Source organism: Staurois parvus, unplaced genomic scaffold, assembly GCF_062004578.1.
Source record: "Staurois parvus isolate SC_StPar_1 unplaced genomic scaffold, SC_StPar_1.0 ptg002348l, whole genome shotgun sequence".
Classification (NCBI taxonomy): Eukaryota; Metazoa; Chordata; class Amphibia; order Anura; family Ranidae; genus Staurois; species Staurois parvus.
The window spans coordinates 31,679-53,252 of NW_028320144.1; the positions used below are offsets into that span (position 1 = coordinate 31,679).

At 53.1% G+C, this 21,574-nt stretch overlaps 1 long non-coding RNA gene across 1 annotated transcript; it reads right to left on the minus strand.

The window, feature by feature from the left end:
* Positions 1–725: 725 nt before the first annotated feature.
* On the minus strand, positions 726–21,247 carry LOC149431212 (uncharacterized). The gene is made up of 3 exons (XR_016309357.1): positions 21,166–21,247; positions 14,565–14,658; positions 726–7,716 (listed from the first exon to the last, which is right to left on the minus strand). It is a non-coding gene; the product is annotated as an uncharacterized LOC149431212 (long non-coding RNA).
* Positions 21,248–21,574: the final 327 nt, after the last annotated feature.

A 21,574-nucleotide genomic window follows, 5' to 3' on the forward strand; every position in this document is an offset into this window, starting at 1 on the left:
GGGAGCTTACAGTCTAAGGGGGAGGGGCTGATCCTGGGAGCTTACAATCTAAGAGGGAGGGGCTGATCCTGGGAGTTTACAATCAAAGAGGGAGGGCCTGATCCTGGGAGTTTACAGTCTAAGAGGGAGGGGCTGATTCTGGGAGTTTACAGTCTAAGAGGGAGGGGCTGATCCTGGGAGTTTACAATCTAAGAGGGAGGGGCTGATCCTGGGAGTTTACAATCTAAGAGGGAGGGGCTGATCCTGGGAGCTTACAATCTAGGAGCCTTCATCTCTTTTAGCTGGGGGCAACCTACATTGAAGCAGTGTGGAGGAGGAGCTTGCTAGCTGTCAGGGGAGCAGGAACAAGGCAAGTATTATTGTGCTTTAAATCTCCTCTAGACTAGATGAATATTTCAGCCTCTGCAGTTCTTGGCTGTGTTCACAAACATCGGACACAGATCTGCCCCTGCTGCAACCTCTCACCTTACAATGTTGCAGTCTGATCACTGAGGGACAGGAGACTGGGGAAATGCTTCCTCCTGCCCGCAGCAGACTGATGACATCTTCCCAGGCACGGTCAAGGACAGATAGATAGCACCAATGAAGGAGAGTCTGATCTGTGACAGGTTTGCAGATCAGGAAATCCAGAGGAAGGAGTCAGGGATGGTAACCGCCTGCCAAGCGCCCCGTTTGACTCCATAGATCGGCACGATGCGATTTGCTGCCAAGTGAAGACGATACAATTCTTTCCTTAAAAATATACGTTTATTTTATAATGAATTTACATTTGCTTACATGCAATATATATTACATCAGAGCACACAGAAATGTTCTAAGCAAGCCGAAGCCATGCAATGACGTGATTGGTGGACTTCCTGAAAGCGGCATATATTCATTCCAGCACTGGATAGATCGATCATGTGACCTGCGGTCGGTTATCAGTTCACGGACAATTACCGATTACTCTCAGGACTCTCCTACCACACAGGTCGGCTTCTAGACAGGGAACCGGTGATGTTCCAGGAAATGGGGTTCAAGGAACACAATCCGCCGGGATTCCTTTATAAGGGGCCAATCCACCCAAAATCGAGATTTCAGTCTTTGGTGGATGGCGGGTTATACCGCCCTCCAGATTCTTACATCTCTCATGGCATCTATTGGTGGGAATGGCAATCTGGATTGCTGCTGTGACTACTACGGGGGTCCCACTCTCCATTCTGGAGATTTTATTTATTTTTATATTATGGAGAATGTATTAGGAGGGGCCCGAGACACATGAAGGTGGACTGGGTCACCCAAAATCCCCCGGCAGACAGAACCAGAGGCCGGCATTAGGGCGGGTAGAGCTCACTATTGGACTGTCCAAGACATAGGAAACCAGGGGCTGACTCAACCCCACAGCCTTCACCTCGAAGGAAAATCTTCAGTGTTGAGCGCGTTGCCTTTTTGTTAAGTAATGTTTTCCCAAAAGTATCAACTTCATCTACAAAGAGTCCGAAAACCATCATGGCCGCCAATTATCGAAAATCATAATCGTAAACAGATTGATGAAAGTAAAGGATGCTATGGACTGTGAGCGCTGGTTGTAATAATCAGGTTGTTTAGGACCTGCTAGGGCAGCCATCATCAACCAGGGTTCCATGGAACACCAGGGTTCCTCCAGAGGTTACAGAGGGGATTCCTTGAGCTGGTGGCTCATTCGCCTCCCATTTGATGATTCCTGCATGGTGCCAAGACCAACACCACTTGGCAAAGCCAGCAGTATGATAACAATTATTTTAACTGTTCCTAAGGGGAGCCATTCTCACCACCACTGTAGGGTAAAATTCTTCCCACTGACCCCCAATGTAAGGGACAGTCTTCCCACTGACCCCCAATGTAAGGGACATTCTTCCCACTGACCCCAATGTAAGGGACATTCTTCCCACTGACCCCCAATGTAAGGGACATTCTTCCCACTGATCACCAATGTAAGGGATATTCGTCCCACTGACCCCCAACGTAAGGGACATTCTTCCCACTGATCCCCAACGTAAGGGACATTCTTCCCACTGACCCCCAATGTAAGGGACATTCTTCCCACTGATCACCAATGTAAGGGACATTCTTCCCACTGACCCCCAATGTAAGGGACATTCCTCCCACTGACCCCCAATGTAAGGGGCATTCTTCCCACTGACCCCCAATGTAAGGGACATTCTTCCCACTGACCCCCAATGTAAGGGACATTCTTCCCACTGACCACCAATGTAAGGGTCATTCTTCCCACTGACCCCCAATGTAAGGGACATTCTTCCCACTGACCCCCAATGTAAGGGACATTCTTCCCACTGATCACCAATGTAAGGGACATTCTTCCCACTGACCCCCAATGTAAGGGACATTCTTCCCACTGACCCCCAATGTAAGGGACATTCCTCCCACTGACCCCCAATGTAAGGGGCATTCTTCCCACTGACCCCCAATGTAAGGGTCATTCTTCCCACTGACCCCCAATGTAAGGGACATTCTTCCCACTGACCCCCAATGTAAGGGACATTCTTCCCACTGATCACCAATGTAAGGGACATTCTTCCCACTGACCCCAAATGTAAGGGACATTCTTCCCACTGACCCCCAATGTAAGGGACATTCTTCCCACTGATCCCCAATGTAAGGGACATTCTTCCCACTGATCCCCAATGTAAGGGACATTCTTCCCACTGATCACCAATGTAAGGGTCATTCTTCCCACTGACCCCCAATGTAAGGGACATTCTTCCCACTGATCCCCAATGTAAGGGACATTTTTCCCACTGACCCCCAATGTAAGGGACATTCTTCCCACTGACCCCCAATGTAAGGGACATTCTTCCCACTGACCCCCAATGTAAGGGACATTCTTCCCACTGACCACCAATGTAAGGGACATTCTTCCCACTGACCACCAATGACTCGGGACTTCCCGAGACTTAAAAATTATTTTAGAGGTTCCTCTGGGGTAAAAGGTTGAGACTGTTGCTAGGGGCGCCTTGAGCGGTGGCTGATTGACCTCCGATTTCATAGCAATTGCAAAGTCCAGGACCAATGTGCCACTTGGCAAAGCCAACAGCGTGATTGCAATAATCATTTTAACATGTAAGTGTGGCATTCTCACCAACACTGTAGGGTTGCATTTTTCCTACTGACCACCTATATAACAGACATTCTTCCCATTGTCCCCAAAGGAATTGGTTTTAGTAGAGGTTCCCCAAGACCTATATCATATTTTAGGGGTTTCTCTCTGGTAAAAAGGTCGAGAAAGGCTGCTCTAGAGCTTGCTAGGGGTTCCTGGAGCTGTGGTTGGTTGACCTTCCATTTGCTGCTGTTTGCGTAGCTGCAAGACTAATGCCACTCGCCGAAGCCAGCAGCATGACACCAATTACCTTCGTAGCTGCCTGGGCAGGTGGCGTTCTGACTACCTCATGGCGTATTTTTGCCATCGACTCCTCATAAATTGGCTATAGTAAAGATTCCCCAAATCCTGAAAAATGATTTGAAGGGTTCCTCTGGGATAAAATGGTTGACAAAGGTTGTTCTAGGGCAGGGGTGTCAAACTGGCGGCCCTCCAGCTGTTGCAAAACTACAAGTCCCATCATGCCTCTGCCTTTGGGAGTCATGCTTGTAACTGTTAATCTTGCAATGCCTCATGGGACTTGTAGTTTGGCAACAGCTGGAGGGCCGCCAGTTTGACACCCGTGGTGTAGGGGATGGAAATATGTACAGCAGGCATTCCAAGGTGTGGATATCTGACCTGAGGATTTTCCAGCAGGCTGGGCAAACATCTCTGCTTGTCTGTCTCAATCATCTGGTATGGAGTAAGGTGAAGGAGCAAAGATCTGATTACTGTTAGATGGGATCCAGGCTGGGTCCTAGCCACAGACGGGTGAAATGCTACCATAATAGAAGGACTACGGCCCTCAGATTGGTCCTGTAGAGCATCTGTGAGAACTGTGGCAGCGGCTCATTATGCTGCACTGCAACGTTCGGGTCAACGCAGTGTAACGCCATGTTCATCTAGTATTTCTGACCTGCGTCTCACAAATCTGGAGCGCTCCATTCAGTGTCACTAGGTGTGGGCACATTGCCCTTGGCTGGTGAGGACTCTCCAGAGACAAAATCATGAAGAAGTGGAGAGAAGATACATCTCTCCTTCCATGGTGCTGCTTCTTCACTGGCTGGATGAGTGGGTGATCACGGCCTCGCTGGAGGAAATGTATTCATCAGTGACGCCTCGCTGATCCATCCAGCAGGGGATCAACACTGTGGAAGCAAGTGAGCATTTCTCCGCCCTTACTTGATGGCAAGTCATGCTGGCTGCAGCTCAGGAGCTGATTCCTATTCTGGTGAACACTGCATTGGCCCCATCCAGGACAGCGGGGACCCAGCTTGGTGCACCAGCATACACATATACTCTGACGGTCTCAGCTGCCTATATCACACATACATTTACGGCACATTCATCCTTCAATAAGAGCTGGAATGTCAGCGGGCCGAGCCTTTCAGATGCTTTTCACACAGGAGGAGGGGAGGTGAGGAGAGGGGATAGAGGACGGAGGACACGTTAGGAGGACAGTTTTGGACACCAATATCAATCAGAATACATTGATCGGCTTTGCTTAGATCATCAAAAATGGGATTTAAAAAAAAAAAAAATCTTTAATAAAGTTAGAATCAAATAAATATAATATAAATAAAATAAAGGGCCAATTCAATGATGGCGATCGGTGTCGCAGTACGGCATCATAAAACATGCCGCACCGCAAGAACCACAAGCTTGTAACTGCCAATCAGGTTGTGCTATTCTTCCGGGGTGGGTTTAAAGTCAACAGCAGGATTTAAGGGTCTACTATGGGCAAAGGAGAGTTTCCTCCTTATTGTACTGGTGGAATACCACCAGGGCTGGATGGTCCCAAATCGGCAGACCTTAGTCTCCTTTCTTATGACCTATTCTACCAACATTCCTATTGGAGGTACAGATACCCAAAGGGGGGACACTTTGAGGCCTATTGGGGATCCTGCTATCTAGACGGTCAGTCATGGATGCATTCCCACATTGGTCAACTCATAAAAGGAGTCATTTTGGACCTCTTTACCAGACCACAAAAATTGTTGACAATGCCTACACACCAAGGCCTGAGAGTACGCACCTCTCTCCGTACTCCTGAGGAATCCTGGCCAAGTATGGCTTCCTGAACACATGGTGTTTGAGAACTTCTTCTGGTAGAAGACCTCCAAGCACTGGACGGTCCCAAAGGTGCAGGCTTTCTTAACTCTTATGATCTATTCTTTCTGCATTCCTACTGGATGCATGGGTATCCAAGGGGGAGCCTTGGGGCGTACAAGGGATCCTGCTTTCTAGAAGGATCCACTCCCATGTTGGTCAACTCATACAAGAGTCCTTCAGACCCCTTTCCCAGATCGCAAACATTTGACCTTCCTTCATACTCCTCTGTTCAGTAAGCCATACTTGGCCAGGATTCCTCACATGGTGTTCGAGAACTTCTTCTGGTAGAAGACCTCCAAGCACTGGACGGTCCCAAAGCTGCAGGCTTTCCCAACTCTTCTCTTATGATCTATTCTTTCTGCATTCCTACTGGATGCATGGGAATCCAAGGGGGAGCCTTGGGGGAGCCTGCTTTCTAGAAGGATCCACTCCCATGTTGGTCAACTCATACAGGAGTCCTTCAGACCCCTTTCCCAGATCACAAACATTTGACCTTCCTTCATACTCTTCTGAAGAATTCTGGTTAAAACATTTTAAATGGTAGGCTGGGGGAACCTTGAGGATTCTTGACCCCGTTATTGATGCCAAGAGTATGATGTATGGAAAAGAAATGGCCAAAGCACTAGCTGGAAGACTAAGTAATGTATTTAAAGACACAACTATCATATATATCCAAAGACAAAAGATGTTTGTTCCATTCTGGAGGCATTTTGTCATTTCTCAGGAGCAGTCTCATATTAGGAAGATTTCCCTTTACGTCTCCTGTAGACTCAGCAGGAAATGAGAGGGAATCCTTCCAATGTGAGAAACATCTTCTGTTCCCAGGAAAGAAAGCGATCACTTGACGGTCATTTACTATTGGCACTAGAGGGGAGCCTGGCATAGGTCTAACATGTCCTCTGCTATGGGTTCTGGGCGCCATCTTGGGAAAGCCTGTGTCTATTTGGACACATTGTATTCCAAAGATGGCCATCCAGATCTTGCAAGTACTGAGTGCTATATATGGCATAAATGGGGGGAAGGGAGGTTAGGAAGGGACAGGGACTTGTTCTGGTCGGGACGGATGTTACATCACTCCTTGAGTTGGGGTCCTGGGACACTATAGAGGGGAACCTCTGTGAGAACAGAGCGGAGTGGCAAGCGTTGAAGACCACCGTGCCTCGACCACGGCACTTCCCCGTTTACTTGTAGCGTTCGGCAGGCTTGCCGTGGAAACAATCCCATCTGCTGCCTACTGCCTAACGCCTGGGGATGGGGAGTTCTCCATAGGCTCCCATCTGTTGTCGGTGCTCCCTCTTCTCCCCTGCAGCCACTGGCACAGGGGATCACGTGACTGGAGTGTATTTACACCTTTACACAGGTTAGTTAGTATGGGGGGGGGGGGGAGTTAGGTTGAGACTGGAGTTCCACTTTAAGACCCCGGCTGCACTTGGCATGCGGATTTGAAAATCGCATGCCAAGTCTCACCCTATCGTCTGCATTTATAGCGGTCACATCGGTGCGGTTCTGATGTGGGCGGAGCTGCGCCGATTTCTTGAGCTGCTTTTGGTGCGACTTGCACAGACGTCTGCGCAGATCTCTTGCAGGTTGGAATGACATCCGGCTTGGAAATCGCACGACTTCACTGCAAGTCTCAGGATTTCAAAGTCGGGATCACAACCTCCTTATACACATAGGAACTCTTTATCCACCAAACGGACGTGTAGATCTGTCCAGCCAGTCCTGAGATTTACACATCTTTGCCACACACAGCAGCCAGGTCAGGTGACATTTCTATTTCCTAGTTTAACGTTTCGGTTTCAAGTGTCGACTTCCTGCTGAATGGACTCCAAATGTCATCGTCCCATTATCGGTTCATCATCCGGCAGGAAACAAGTCGCACAGCTGAACCAGGAAATGGTGGTGTCACCTCCCGCCTGGCTGGGCTGTAAGTGAATCACAAGACTGACCGAACAGCACGTACCTATAAATCGCACATTGCTGTGGATTCTCTCGCCTGGATCTCCATGGGGGGCGGTAATTTATATATAAAAAACATATAGAAACAAAGAACAAGGGGAGGAGATTCTACCTGTGCTTTGTAAATGAAAGCAAGGATGTGATTGGTCGAGAAACACCTTCCATTCTTGATACACAAAGACTTCGCTCCGAGAGATCGCTCATCACCGAATAAATATCTCACACCCTATAAAATACGATTATATCGAATAAATCTCACAATCAGGTGAGCCTAGTAAGAGGCGAACGATAGAAACACGATCTCCGGTGACGGGTGACAGGAAAAGCGCGGCTTCCGTGGCTCGTGGTCGGTTGCATTTTCGGTGGAGGGGTGGATCAGCGTCCCCCCTGTCATCGCTTCGGCTGCGGTTTGTTTGCAGTTTTATTGAGGCCGGCCCTCGGGGCCGGAATCTTACTGCCGGTGATGGAGGGTCGTTGCTTGGCTCCCGGGATCCCGCTTTTAGTGACGGTCGATCCTCCCTTCAGTCCCGCTGAAAGAAACAAAAAAAATGACAGTTCGTGAGAATCAAATGGAATAACGCCCATCTCCCAGAAGCCTTCACTTCCTTGTTGCATCACAGAAGAGGGCGTGTTCACCATTCTGGACCACACCTCCCTCATTACAATACTACCGCCCACCCACTTCCTACACAATCTGATTGTACAATCTTCATTAGCTCTCCCATCAGCAGTGTAGTACGAGGGCACGTGTGATTGGACAGAGTGAATGGATGGGTCAGGCGGGTCCTCCTATTCCATGGTTCTGGAAGGAAATTGTACAATCAGATTGCATAGTGTATGGCCCTCTTTATACAAATACACAGGAGGGAGCGGATGGAGACACTCAGTGGTCAGGCCGCGCTCACATCTCTCACCTTCCCGTGTGCGTTTGTTTTGGGTGTTTTTGAGCATTTTCACGCGTCACGCATAGGGCAGCCCATTCACTTGAACGGGCCGCCATACACACAACAATCGCCCCAGAACTTTTTTGGGTGTTTTACCGCAGTTTTTGGGGTGCCTAACATGTAGTGACAACACAAACACGATGCACATTTGAGACGTTTTTCTGAAACGCACCACAAAGCACGCATTTTCTGCGCCATTCGCCGTGCGTTCGGAAACACCCAGATGTGAATGGAGCCTCGTTGTGTAAAAGTAAAAAAAAAAAAAAGAATTCACGCTCAGGCCCCATTCACACCGAGAGTCGTGGGGGCGCATGGTTTTTAGGCTCGTTTTCCCGATGACACGCATAGGGCAGCCTGATGATATCAATGGGCTGCCCCAGGGGTGGACTGACAACTCATGGGGCCCCCGGGCAATAGGGGATCATGGGGCCCCTGTGTCCTTGCCCAAACTCAAAAAAGCCTATGAAAAAGGTACCAGGGGCATCTCATGGGGCCCCCTACTGACCCCGGGCCCTCGGGCAGTGCCTGAGTTTCTAAATGGTCAGTCCGCCCCTGGGCTGCACTACATGTGACAGAGCAGCGGACGGGACAGTGTGGGGTGGTGCGAGTTGCACGTTTTGCTGCGTTTGTCACCCGTTTTTTCATGTGGCAAAATGTGCGTTTGCTTCTGTGAGTCCTGAGCCTGTCTGAAGGGATGCTGGGGTAGCCAGGCAAATGCCTGCAAGCGGAGATCCCGGGGTCGCTATAAAAAAAAATAAATAAAAAAATAGGTGCGCGCCGATGAGGCAAGTGTGAGGTGTGCGCGCCCATGAGGCCAGTGCGGGGTGTGCGCGCCCATGAGGCCAGTGCGGGAAGTGCGCGCCGATGAGGTCAGTGCGAGGTGTGCGCGCCAATGAGGCCAGTGCGAGGTGTGCGCGCCGATGAGGCCAGTGCGCGCCAATGAAGCCAGTGCGGGAAGTGCACACCGATGAGGCCAGTGCGGGAAGTGCGCGCCAATGAGGCCAGTGCGGGAAGTGCGCGCCAATATGAGGCCGGTGCGGGAAGTGCGCGCCGATGAGGCCGGTGCGGGAAGTGCGCGCCGATGAGGCAAGTGCGAGGTGTGCGCGCCGATGAGGCAAGTGCGAGGTGTGCGCGCCGATGAGGCAAGTGCGAGGTGTGCGCGCCGATGAGGCAAGTGCGAGGTGTGCGCGCCGATGAGGCAAGTGCGAGGTGTGCGCGCCGATGAGGCAAGTGCGAGGTGTGCGCGCCGATGAGGCAAGTGCGAGGTGTGCGCGCCGATGAGGCAAGTGCGAGGTGTGCGCGCCGATGAGGCAAGTGCGAGGTGTGCGCGCCGATGAGGCAAGTGCGAGGTGTGCGCGCCGATGAGGCAAGTGCGAGGTGTGCGCGCCGATGAGGCAAGTGCGAGGTGTGCGCGCCGATGAGGCAAGTGCGAGGTGTGCGCGCCGATGAGGCAAGTGCGAGGTGTGCGCGCCGATGAGGCAAGTGCGAGGTGTGCGCGCCGATGAGGCAAGTGCGAGGTGTGCGCGCCGATGAGGCAAGTGCGAGGTGTGCGCGCCGATGAGGCAAGTGCGAGGTGTGCGCGCCGATGAGGCCAGTGCGGGAAGTGCGCGCAGATGAGGCCAGTGCGGGAAGTGCGCGCCGATGAGGTCAGTGCGAGGTGTGCGCGCCAATGAGGCCAGTGCGAGGTGTGCGCGCCAATGAGGCCAGTGCGAGGTGTGCGCGCCAATGAGGCCAGTGCGAGGTGTGCGCGCCAATGAGGCCAGTGCGAGGTGTGCGCGCCAATGAGGCCAGTGCGAGGTGTGCGCGCCAATGAGGCCAGTGCGAGGTGTGCGCGCCAATGAGGCCAGTGCGAGGTGTGCGCGCCAATGAGGCCAGTGCGAGGTGTGCGCGCCAATGAGGCCAGTGCGAGGTGTGCGCGCCAATGAGGCCAGTGCGAGGTGTGCGCGCCAATGAGGCCAGTGCGAGGTGTGCGCGCCAATGAGGCCAGTGGGAAGTGCGCGCCAATGAGGCCAGTGGGAAGTGCGCGCCAATGAGGCCAGTGGGAAGTGCGCGCCAATGAGGCCAGTGGGAAGTGCGCGCCAATGAGGCCAGTGGGAAGTGCGCGCCAATGAGGCCAGTGGGAAGTGCGCGCCAATGAGGCCAGTGGGAAGTGCGCGCCAATGAGGCCAGTGGGAAGTGCGCGCCAATGAGGCCAGTGGGAAGTGCGCGCCAATGAGGCCAGTGCGGGAAGTGCGCGCCAATGAGGCCAGTTCAGGAAGTGCACGCCAATGAGTCCTGATGGGCTGCTGGAGACCACTGTAGTAGATGGTGCTACTACACAGATAGGCACAATGTTTTGGGTCCTGCTTAGTCTTTCTCTCAGAATAGCACCAGTTGCACAGCTACCGACGTACAGGATGATGTCTTTTGGCACACTGACTTATGAAGGTCGGTGCTCCCTGTGACTGTGTGTGCAGCCTTGTGATGCCATCTGTTGGTGTGTTACAAACTTTAGCACCCTAGAGAGGGGATATCCGGCGACCACCAACTTTCTGTATTTTTGATATATAGGAGTGTAAAAAGGAGGTATGACTAAGGTCCAGGGAAGGACACAGATAGGTGGAGGGCATAGGGGGGTACAAATATATTCTTCATTGGGTATATAAGGAAAAGGGGAGGAGAAGAGGGCAGAGAGGCGGTCCCTGGTGGACTTGATCCCGATAGAACCACCTAGCTGTAGACGCCGGCAGTGGCCTGTTCCTCGGTGTCCCCACATCCAATGCAGGGCTATGGGCTCTGCATTGGTCATTATGGCATCAGGGGGCATCTGACTGCTGGAGTGTAGGGGAGAAGAGGCTCTGGGGGCACCGGGCTTACAGCCTGGAGGGACCAAGTGGGAGCATGGCATCAGGTAAATATAATTTAGTTTCCCCCCCCCCACCATTGCAGTGCGGAGGGGGGGGGGGCAGCCCCATTACAAGGGAGTGTTTTTTTCTTTCCCCGGGGTTCAAGGCGGCGGGTGATGAAACTTTCCAGCGACCACAATAAACGGGAATCAGATTACGCTGTGGCCCCCCTTTATCAATATTCGTGATTTGCTCTGAAACTCTTCATGGAAGGATGAGGATGACATTCAGCGAATATTCCTCTGCGGTGAATCCCCGAAGCGCGGAGATCAGGCTGCAGAGATGCTGATTCACACTGTAACGCGCTCCGTTGTTTCACCCAAATACAGAAAGCAGCTGAGTGCCGACAGTGACACGGCCTGAACACGGGCGCCGCGGACACAACCGCCTTCATGTGGTTTGCTGCAGACACTTCAACCGCTCGCTGCCAACACCCAACAATTCCAGGAACAGGTCGGGGGCGGGGCTTTGGTGCCAAAGGTAAAGCAGAACTGAAGTTCTATTTCTGAGATTGCAAGTAAAGTCAGTCAGGCAGCGCAGGCAGCACAGCCGCTGAACAAAGGGGATCAAAGCAGCTGTATGGCTGTAAAAAACCAAAAAATCCAAAAACTAAACAAATGTACTCTGTGCTGCACTTGCTTTAGGCCGCTGAAGCTGGTAAAACACAAGAGAATTCATTGGACGCTCTATCAAAGTCACCTGACCCGGTCTCCTTCAATCACAGAGCTCTGAGGGCTACAAAAGGTAGCCGGATCTTTAAGAATGGGAGGGAATGTGGTGAGAGTAACTCAGCAATAGCTGCTGTGGCTTCCAGAAGGTTTCCCCCCCCCCCCCCCGGGTTGCTGTGGCTTCCAGAAGGTTCCCCCCGCCTGCAGTGGTTTCCAGAAGGTTCCCCCCGCCTGCTGTGGCTTCCAGAAGGTTTCCCCCCCCCTGGGTTGCTGTGGCTTCCAGAAGGTTCCCCCCGCCTGCTGTGGTTTCCAGAAGATTCCCCCGGGCTTCTATGGCTTCCAGAAGGTCTCCCCCTGGGCTGCTGTGGCCTCCAGAAGGTCCCCCCCCGGGCTGCTGTGGCTTCCAGAAGGTTTCCCCGGGCTGCTGGGGCTTCCAGAAGGTCTCCCCCTGGGCTGCTGGGGCTTCCAGAAGGTTTCCCCGGGCTGCTGGGGCTTCCAGAAGGTCTCCCCCTGGGCTGCTGTGGCTTCCAGAATGTTCCCCCAGGCTGCTGTGGCTTCCAGAATGTTCCCCCAGGCTGCTGGGGCTTCCAGAAGGTTTCCCCGGGCTGCTGGGGCTTCCAGAAGGTTTCCCCGGGCTGCTGGGGCTTCCAGAAGGTTTCCCCGGGCTGCTGGGGCTTCCAGAAGGTTCCCCCCCCCTGGGCTGCTGGGGCTTCCAGAATGTTCCCCCGGCTGCTGTGGCTTCCAGAAGGTTCCCCCCCCCCCGGGGCTGCTGTGGCTTCCAGAAGGTTCCCCCGGCTGCTGTGGCCTCCAGAAGGTTCCACCTGGGCTGCTGTGGCTTCCAGAAGGTCTCCCCCTGGGCTGCTGTGGCTTCCAGAAGGTTTCCCCCCCCTGGGTTGCTGTGGCTTCCAGAAGGTTCCCCCCGCCTGCTGTGGTTTCCAGAAGGTTCCCCCCGCCTGCTGTGGCTTCCAGAAGGTTTCCCCCCCCCCTGGGTTGCTGTGGCTTCCAGAAGGTTCCCCCTGCCTGCTGTGGCTTCCAGAAGGTTTCCCCCCCCCCGGGTTGCTGTGGCTTCCAGAAGGTTCCCCCCGCCTGCTGTGGTTTCCAGAAGGTTCCCCCCGCCTGCTGTGGCTTCCAGAAGGTTCCCCCCCCCTGGGCTGCTGTGGCTTCCAGAAGGTCTCCCCCTGCCTGCTGTGGCTTCCAGAAGGTTTCCCCCCCCCTGGGTTGCTGTGGCTTCCAGAAGGTTCCACCCACCTGCTGTGGCTTCCAGAAGGTTCCTCCCCAGGCTGCTGTGGCTTCCAGAAGGTCTCCCCCTGGGCTGCTGTGGCTTCCAGAAGGTTCCCCCCCCCCCCGGGTTGCTGTGGCTTCCAGAAGGTTCCCCTTGCCTGCTGTGGCTTCCAGAAGGTTCCCCCCCCGGGCTGCTGTGGCTTCCAGAAGGTTCCCCCCCGGGCTGCTGTGGCTTCCAGAAGGTTCCCCCCCGGGCTGCTGTGGCTTCCAGAAGGTCCCTCCCCCGGGCTGCTGTGGCTTCCAGAAGGTCCCCCCCGGGCTGCTGTGGCTTCCAGAAGGTCCCCCCCGGGCTGCTGTGGCTTACAGAAGGTCCCCCTCCGGCTGCTGTGGCTTCCAGAAGGTCCCCCCCCCGGGTTGCTGTGGCTTCCAGAAGGTTTCCCCCCCCGCCTGCTGTGGCTTCCAGGAGGTTTCCCCCGCCTGCTGTGGCTTCCAGGAGGTTCCCCCCGCCTGCTGTGGCTTTCAGAAGGTTCCTCCCTGCCTGCTGTGGTTTCCAGAAGGTTCCCCCCGCCTGCTGTGGCTTCCAGAAGGTTTCCCCCCCCCCTGGGTTGCTGTGGCTTCCAGAAGGTTCCCCCCGCCTGCTGTGGTTTCCAGAAGGTTCCACCCACCTGCTGTGGCTTCCAGAAGGTTCCTCCCCAGGCTGCTGTGGCTTCCAGAAGGTTCCCCGGCTGCTGTGGCTTCCAGAAGGTCTCCCCCTGGGCTGCTGTGGCTTCCAGAAGGTCCCCCCCCCCCCGGGTTGCTGTGGCTTCCAGAAGGTTCCCCTTGCCTGCTGTGGCTTCCAGAAGGTTCCTCCCCGGGCTGCTGTGGCTTCCAGAAGGTTCCCCCCCGAGCTGCTGTGGCTTCCAGAAGGTTCCCCCCCGAGCTGCTGTGGCTTCCAGAAGGTTCCCCCCCAGGCTGCTGTGGCTTCCAGAAGGTTCCCCCCCGGGCTGCTGTGGCTTCCAGAAGGTCCCCCCCCGGGCTGCTGTGGCTTCCAGAAGGTCCCCCCCAGGCTGCTGTGGCTTCCAGAAGGTCCCCCCCCGGGCTGCTGTGGCTTCCAGAAGGTTCCCCCCCCCCGCCTGCTGTGGCTTGCAGGAGGTTCCCCCGCCTGCTGTGGCTTCCAGGAGGTTCCCCCGCCTGCTGTGGCTTCCAGGAGGTTCCCCCCACCTGCTGCAGCTTCCAGAAGGTCTCCCCAGCTGCTGTGGCTACCAGAAGGTCTCCCCAGTCCGCTCTGCCCCCCTCCCCAAAACTTATCTGAACCCCACTATGATCCAGTGATGTGCACAAGAGCTCTCTGGGAATTCTCCCTCCTCATTGGCTAAGACAGCAGTGGGAGCCACTGTCAATCACAACCAGTCAGCCAATGAGGACCTCTCCACGGCTCAGGACCTCTCCACGGCTCTGCGTGTGAATGGACATGCACAGCAGCGGCTCAGGAGCAAGCATGCTCGGATGCCCTCGTAGCAAGCTGCTTGCACTGGGGTCACTTGGCTGGAGGGAGGGGCCACGGGCGCCAGCGGGGGACCCGAGAGCAGGATCCGGTTGTGCAAAAGCATTACAGAGCAGATATGTATGACATGATTGTTATTCTTTCATTTCACTTTATCCACAAGAGGAGTTCCCCTACCTTGCTGCGGTACTTGTTGTGTTCTCTGTAGGGCCAGCGTCCTGCGAGGATTCGTCTTACACCCATCTTTCCCCATGAGGTGGGCTTTCCAGGTCTGCAAGCACACAGAACATATGTCACATGTCCAGGTCACATGTACACCGCGGAACATGGCTGGAAATATCCACATCAGGTGCCAAAGAAATCACATTTTTAGAAAAAAAAAAAAGTTTTTTGTTCCCCAAAACACTCTCCTACTTTCCTCGCCCCCAATACATTTACATGACAGTAACTAAAGCAAAGATTTTTGGATCGTGACGCTGCGTTAATCTGATGGACAATTGCGCGGCCATGCAACGGTGACCATAAATTACATTTACGTCCTTTTTTCCCCACAAATTGGGCTTTCTTTTGGTGGTATTTGCTCCCCTGCGGTTTTTATTTTTTGCTCTATAAACAAAAAAAGACCGATAGTTTCGGAAAAAAAACTAAATATTTTTGACTTTTTGCAATAAAACATTTAAAAAAAAATCAAATTAAGTCATAAATTTAGGCCAAATGGATTTTTTTTTTAGCGAAGACACGGAGCAGAATACAATTCGTGTAAATTAATTGGTTTATGTGAAAGTTATAGCGTCTACAAATGGCGGTATAGAGACTGGGAATCTTAGTAATGGCGGTGATCAGCGACTTATAGCGGGACTGCGGTGGGCATTCTGACACTGGGGGGGGGCTAACTGCCAATGACACCCCCAGTGACACTAATACAGTGATCAGTGCTAATACAAAGCACTGACTGTACTGACACTGCGTAGGAAGGGGTTAACATCTGGGGCCATCAAAGGGTTAACTGTGTGCTGTGTTACTAGGGAGACATGCTGTGCAGAGATACAAGGCAGCATGTCCTTGCTGACAAAAGAGAGATCTGTCTTTACATACAGGTCTCTCCACTGTCAGCTTTCCCCGACGATCGCCGGGTGGGAAATATCACAACATGACCCGATGATTGACATCCCTAGCCGCCAATGGTGGCTGCAGGTAGGGCGGTGCATGCTCCCCCTATCCAGAAATGCAATTTATATATATATATACACACAGACACACATATACAGTTGCAAGAAAAAGTATGTGAACCCCTTGGGATTACGTGGAGTTTTGTATGAATTGGGCATAAAATGTGCTCTGAACGTCATCTAAGTCACAACAATAGAAGAACACAGTCTGCTGAACATAATACTACACAAACATTAGATGTCGCCATGGTTTCATTGCACATAACATGTAAACATTCACAGTGCAGGGAGGAAAAAGTATGTGAACCTTTGGACTTCATAACTGGTTGACCCTCCTTTGGCAGCAATAACCTCAACCAAACGTTTCCTGTAGTTGCAGATCAGACCTGCACAACGATCTGGAGTCATTTTGGGCCACTCCTCTTCACAAAACTGTTTCAGTGTAGCAATATTCTTGGGATGTCTGGTGTGAATCGCTCTCTTAAGGTCATGCCACAGCATTTCAATGGGGTTGAGGTCAGGACTCTGACTGGGCCACTCCAGAAGGCGTATTCTGTGCTGTTGCAGCCATTGTTTTGTTGAATTACTTGTATGCTTTGGGTCATTGTCCTGTTGCATCACCCATCCTCTGCGGAGCTTCAGTTGGCGGACAGATGGTCGTACGTTTTCCTGCAAAATGTCTTGATAAACTCTGGAATTCATTTTCCCATCAATGACAACAATCCGTCCAGCCCTGAGGCAGCAAAGCAGCCCCAAACCATGATGCTCCCTCCGCCATGTTTCACAGTGGGGATGAGGTTTTGATGTTGGTGTGCTGGGCCTTTTTTTCTCCACACATAGTGTTGTGTGTTCTTCCCAAACAACTCAATCTTGGTGTCATCTGTCCACAGTATATTCTGCCAGTAGTGCTGTGGAACATCCAGGTGCTCTTTTGCAAACTTCAAACGTGCTGCAATCTTTTTTTTTGGACAGCAATGGCTTCCTCCGTGGTGTCCTCCCATGTACTCCATTCTTGTTTAATGTTTTCCTTATTGTAGATGTGTCAACAAAAATGTTAGCATGTGCCAGAGATTTCTGTAGGTCTTTAGCTGACACTCTGGGATTCTTCTTTACCTCATGCAGCATTCTGCGCTGTGCTCTTGCAGTCATTTTTACAGGACGACCACGCCTAGGGAGAGTAGCAACAGTGCTAAACTTTCTCCATTTGTAGACAGTCTGTCTTACTGTGGACACATGAACATCAAGGCTCAAGGAGATACTTTTGTAACCCTTTCCAGCTTCATGCAAGTCAACCATTCTTGATGGTAGGTCTTCTGAGAGCTCTTTTCTGCGAGGCATGGTTCACATCAGACAGTGCTTCTTGAAACCAGTAAACCCAAAACAGGTGTCAGCAACACATCCAATATCATCACACTGATTGGAGTCAAGGTTGGCTCACTCCTGGCTCCAGTTAGCTCTGGCAGAAGTCATTAAGCTCGGGCCTCACATACTTTTTCCTCCCTGCGCTGTGAATGTTTACATGTTATGTGCAATTAAACCATGGCAACATCTAATGTTTGTGTAGTATTATGTTCAGCAGACTGTGTTCTTCTATTGTTGTGACTTAGATGACGTTCAGAGCACATTTTATACCCAATTCATGCAAAACTCCACGTAATCCCAAGGGGTTCACATACTTTTTCTTGCAACTGTATACAAACACACACATGTGATTTTGCGCAGCCCTGCCGCCCTGTAGCAGTACTCCTACTATGGTGCGGTGGGGAAGCGGTTAATGAAGGTGTGGCGCTCAGAGCTGGCCCAGGCTGGATGGGAGTTGCTGGCCGAGGCTGGATGGGAGTTGCTGGCCGAGGCTGGATGATGGGAGTTGCTGGGTGGAGGGAGATGACACAATAGTCTCCACTACACGCTGTTAGTACATATAAACACGCCAAGCCCTCTGCTGATAAACGAGGGACCATAGCAGGTGCTGCCCAGCCCTCCCGTGTACACAGACGTTGTATCTGCTCTGCCATGAGCTCAGCACAGAAATGAAGATTTCTGTATAAATGGTAATAAACAGTTTAGGGCTCATTCACACCACGGTGCCGAGACGTCAGTTTTTCTGCCCGCGTTCTGCAAGGACACAACAAAATCAATGGTTGTCTATGTGCCCTGTTCACACCACAACACTGGGATCACACGCAGATTGTTTTCTGCGCAGGAATCCACAACGCCTATAAAACTCATGGCAGCGCGCGTGAAAACGGATGTCTCTGCAAGTGCAATCTGCACATCAGTTTCCATCAGTTTTTCTGCACGTATGGTGTGAACGGGGCCGTAGAGCGGATTCACACGTTTGAAGCTCCGGTTTCACAGCTAATTGACAGAGTAGTTGTTCAGCGATTCAGATCAGGTTTACATCGGGTTCAGGACAGGATTATCCTGTTCACACATATGCGGTTCTCATAGAGGTCAGCAGCCTTTAATCCACATCTGAACCGGACTGCACTGCTCGGAAATTGGACAGGACTCTTTTTCATAGTTAGTCTGGCTGAAGAAAGACAAAAGTCCATCCAGTTCAACCATTAAAAAAAAAAAAAAAAAAAAAAAAGAAGATATAAAAAAAAGTTATAAAAAAGAAAAAAAAGTTCTAATCCTCCACCCACAGCTGATCCAGAGGAAGGCAAAAAAGGGAGCGCACTTTGTGTTCTTTATTCAGCCTGAGTGCAATACAGTGATATAGGAATCATTCAATCACTCTTGTCCCCGGGGCACGTCCTTGTCTCGGCCCCCCCGGGGCACGTCCTTGTCTCGGCCCCCCCCGGGGCACGTCCTTGTCTCGGCCCCCCCCGGGGCACGTCCTTGTCTCGGCCCCCCCCGGGGCACGTCCTTGTCTCGGCCCCCCCCGGGGCACGTCCTTGTCTCGGCCCCCCCCGGGGCACGTCCTTGTCTCGGCCCCCCCCGGGGCACGTCCTTGTCTCGGCCCCCCCCGGGGCACGTCCTTGTCTCGGCCCCCCCCGGGGCACGTCCTTGTCACGGCCCCTCCCCGGGGCACGTCCTTCGTCTCGGCCCCCTCGGGGCACGTCCTTCGCCTCGGCCCCCCCCGGGGCACGTCCTTCGTCTCGGCCCCCCCCCGGGGCGCAGGTCTTCGTCTCGGCTCCCCGGGGCACACGTCTTTGTTTCGGCCCCCCGGGGCACACGTCCTTGTCTCGGCCCCCCGGGGCACATCCTTGTCTCGGCCCCCCCGGGGCACATCCTTGTCTCGGCCCCCCCCGGGGCACATCCTTGTCTCGGCCCCCCCGGGGCACATCCTTGTCTCGGCCCCCCCGGGGCACATCCTTGTCTCGGCCCCCCCGGGGCACATCCTTGTCTCGGCCCCCCCCGGGGCACATCTTCGTCTCGGGCCCCCCCCCCGGGGCAGGTCTTTGTCTCGGCCCCCCCAGGGCACGTCTTTGTCTCGGCCCCCCCCGGCCACGTCTTTGTCTCGGCTCCTGAGGATTTAATTGCTCCATGGGTTACTTGGACCGGCACCGCCCAGCGTCGGCTTACTCTCGGGTCGGCCAACTAACGACCTTTTCTATCGCTCTTTTTCTTCTTAAAATATATTTACTGTAAAAGCCGGAACATGAACCCGTTCCCCTCTCTGCCGAGGGCCCTTCCATTTAATCTTTCCTCTGGAATGAAATATCACGTAACAAAGAGAAGCCCCTCGCACTCGCTTCCCCCCTCGCACTCGCTTCCCGCTCCCCATTACAGAAACGCACACGACATGAAGGCGACGCTGGAATCCAAGCGGGGGGGAGGAGCCGAGCCGAGCACAGAATGCCTTTATGTGAAATTATAACTCTGTGTCCTTTAATACAGGTGCTGCGCTGAGATCACTTACCAAAACCAGGGAAAGAAATATTGAGTTCTAAAATGGGGGGCCCAGAGGGTAAACCCCGCCCCCCCACCCAACCCCCCCTTCTATTCATTACAGTAAACTCCAGCGAGCAGCTTGTGCAGAGATACATAAACCACCTTACATTGTCTCTGCATTGAAACTGAATCATAAAACACAATACTGGCATCCTACAACTGCCATTGTGGAGAAAACTCGGGGCTGGGCAAGCGGCAGTTACCCTCAAGTCACCCTCATGTCACCCTCAAGTCACCCTCAAGTCACCCTCAAGTCACCCTCAAGTCACCCTCAAGTCACCCTCAATTGCTCCTTTTTTTGTCTTATTTGTTTTTTTTTTTGCAAAACAAATATTGTGTAAATCCATCTATCGTGTGTCTTCTTCTGGAATCTCGGTGATCTTTGTGTATTTCTTCCAGATCTGCACCGTCATCTAGTGTGAGACTTCCTGGTATAAAGACTGCTCACTGCTGCTCTCTCCCCTTGTGCAGAGGGACTGGTCTTGTCTCCGCCCCCTCCTGTATTGGGTAGAGCCTGCTGGGCCCCTGCTACAGCTCTGCTCTCGCTCTTTGTGAAGGGTGACTGGTCTTGTCTCTGCCCCCTCCTGTAAGGGGCCCCTCCCAGAGCTCTGCTCTCGCTCTTTGTGCAGGGTGACTGGTCTTGTCTCTGCCCCCTCCTGTAAGGGGCCCCTCCCAGAGCTCTGCTCTCGCTCTTTGTGCAGGGTGACTGGTCTTGTCTCTGCCCCCTCCTGTAAGGGGCCCCTCCCAGAGCTCTGCTCTCGCTCTTTGTGCAGGGTGACTGGTCTTGACTCCACCCCTCTTGTACTGGGCCCCTCCCACAGCTCTGCCTTCTCTCTCTTTGTGAAGGGTGACTGGTCTTGTATCTGCCCCCTCCTGTACTGGGCCCCTCCCACAGCTCTGCTCTCTCTCTTTGTGCAGGGTGACTGGTCTTGACTCCACCCCTCTTGTACTGGGCCCCTCCCACAGCTCTGCTCTCTCTCTTTGTGCAGGGTGACTGGTCTCATCTCTGCCCCCTCCTGTAAGGGGCCCCTGCAACAGCTCTGCTCTCTCTCCTTGTGCAGGGTGGCTGATCTTGCCTCCACCCCCTCCTGTAGTTTTCTGTGGTGGGTGGAGCCTGCTGGGCCCCACCCATAGCTCTGCACTCTCTCCTTGGGCAGGGCGGCTGGTCTTGACTCCACCCCCTCCTGTAGTTTTCAGTACTGGGTGGAGCCTGCTGGGCCCCCACCCATAGCTCTGCTCTCTGCACAGGCTATGTACAGCACAGTAATGATCTCACCACTGTAAAGGCTGACTGGTCTGGTCTCCACCCCCTTCTGTACTGGGCCCCTCCCACAGCTCTGCTCTTGCTCCTTGTGCAGGGTGACTGGTCTTGTCTTCGCCCCCTCCTGTAGTTTTCTGTTGTGGGTGGAGCCTGCTGACCCCCTCCCACAGCTCTGCTTTCTACATTGGCTATGTACAAATGTTCAGGCCGGGTCCTGAATGGGGAGGAGTCTTGGATTGTCAGCTGCCTGTCCAGAAGAGTAGAAAAACCCACAAATACAGATGGGGGGGGGGGGTCATTTAGGGTTAATGTACGAACAACATGGCCAATCTGTGCTGAAGGGATCCACTTATTTACTGTCAATGGATTCAGGAAAGGCGGAGATCACATTTTTTGGTAAAGTAGGAACACCTTTCATAGTATATATGATAAAAATAATGAATATTACCTCTTCTCCGGGAGAAAAGTTTTCATGGCACAAAGGACATCTGTTTGCAACTTTGTCTCCTTTTGCAGCTACAAAAGAAGAATATAAAATGAGCAAACATCGACCAATCACATCACTGCAATTCAACGTGAGCAACCAGTTAGAACAGTTCTAATGACGTTCTCTGCATGAAAGTGTTACTAAACCCCAGACCCCCCCATTTACTATACCCGCTCTCCCCGGACCCCGCATTCCCTATATCCGCTCTCCCCGGACCCCGCATTCACTATATCCCCTCTCCCCGGACCCCGCATTCACTGTATCCCCTCTCCCCGGACCCCGCATTCACTATATCCGCTCTCCCCGGACCCCTCACTCACTCTATCTGATCTCCCCGGACCCCGCATTCATTATATCCGCTCTCCCCGGA